The sequence below is a fragment of the Bidens hawaiensis genome, unplaced genomic scaffold (assembly GCF_021521415.1).
Source record: "Bidens hawaiensis isolate Kalapana, Puna unplaced genomic scaffold, B.hawaiensis_p1.1 tig00048333_1, whole genome shotgun sequence".
NCBI classification, from domain to species: domain Eukaryota; kingdom Viridiplantae; phylum Streptophyta; class Magnoliopsida; order Asterales; family Asteraceae; genus Bidens; species Bidens hawaiensis.
In genome coordinates this window covers 1-1,380 of record NW_027498660.1, presented here as the reverse complement: position 1 = coordinate 1,380, position 1,380 = coordinate 1, and the positions used below count along the sequence as shown (strand labels likewise).

Sequence of the window (1,380 nt, the reverse complement as noted above, 5' to 3'; positions counted from 1 at the left end):
TTATTTTTAATATATTCCTACTTTATAGGATTTTTGTATCAAATATTTGGTGAGATTATTTTTTAATTTAATGAGATGTTATAACTCGTTTAAAGAATATTTGGGTTTGGTGAGACCCATACCCGTGAATTCGGGTCAAATGCATGAGAAACCTCCATTTAAAAATCAAGCAAATCTGGTGACTCCAAAAAACGGGGAAGCGACCACATCGCGACACGTAGGATTTTTATGTTTTCCTTTATATATATTATAGATAGATGTGTTTAATATTTTAAACTATTTATTTTCTTTATATACTTTTTTTATATATTTATTATATACATATTACTTGAATTTTGTAACTATTAAAATAAGACCGTGTTTATATGCAGAGACTGAAGTTGTCAAAACGAATTTTGATTAAACTACAGGCCAAATCGATTGACACGGTAAGTTCGGAACCGTATGTAATTTATCCACCAAAACCAGTTCCAAATCGGTTAATCGGGCCAAAAATGGGTCAAAACCCGAACTGAAATCGAGGGCAACCTGGTCACAAACTGGTTTCAACCCGAACTGAAACCAATTATGAACCGGTTTTGACTTTTGTTGACCAAAACACATCATTTGGATCCAAATTCACATATTAACCACAATCACTTATTACACAAATAATGAAATATTACAAAACAACAAACCCCTTAATCACATTACAAAACTTAATTAACCTTTCTCTTAATTCATCATCCTTTCTAAATGCTCCCGGAAAACCTCTAAAATACCCGAAAATCGCACGATCCTGACGACGCTACAATCCTCCTCAATTACCCAAACATAGCTCACTCGGTGCGCAATCGCTTGTATCATAACCGCCACCAACGAGCTCTCGGGATAACACACTATCGCCTCCGCCATTCTCGTAACCCGTGCCGAGTAACTACTTGACGCGCTATACCTCCCGGAAAACTTCGCCGGCGCGGCGCGAGCACCGTCTCCGGGCCCGGCGAACATTCGTCGTCCGACGACGAAAATAAATTATATTAATATTATTAAATTCAGTCAACATTCCGGTCAAATTCCGGTGTTTTAGCCTGGTTTCAACAGCCGGAGAATATCCTCCGGCGGGCCGCCGCAGTCGATGTACGCCATGAGATCTCCGGCGGAGAGCGTGGCGATCGCGCGGCGGCGGTCTCGTCGGCGTACGCTAACGTGAACGGAGATATTTCTCCGATGAGGGTTCCGTCGTCGTCGGTGAAGGCGACGGAGGTTTGGTCGGAAAGTGACGTCATGATGGCGTCGACGGCGGTGGACGCCGGCGAGTGGTAGTTGACGTGAGGATGTCGGAGTCGATGATCCCGAGGGAGGTGACGGAGAACGCGGCGGTAGGGGTGTAAGAATCGA

The 1,380-nt window shown here is 43.0% G+C and overlaps 1 pseudogene; it reads right to left on the bottom strand.

Annotated features, from left to right (window-relative positions):
* Nucleotides 1-711: 711 nt before the first annotated feature.
* LOC143597470 (CBS domain-containing protein CBSX5 pseudogene) lies at nucleotides 712-1,372 on the bottom strand (annotated as a pseudogene).
* Between the last annotated feature and the right edge of the window lie 8 nt (nucleotides 1,373-1,380).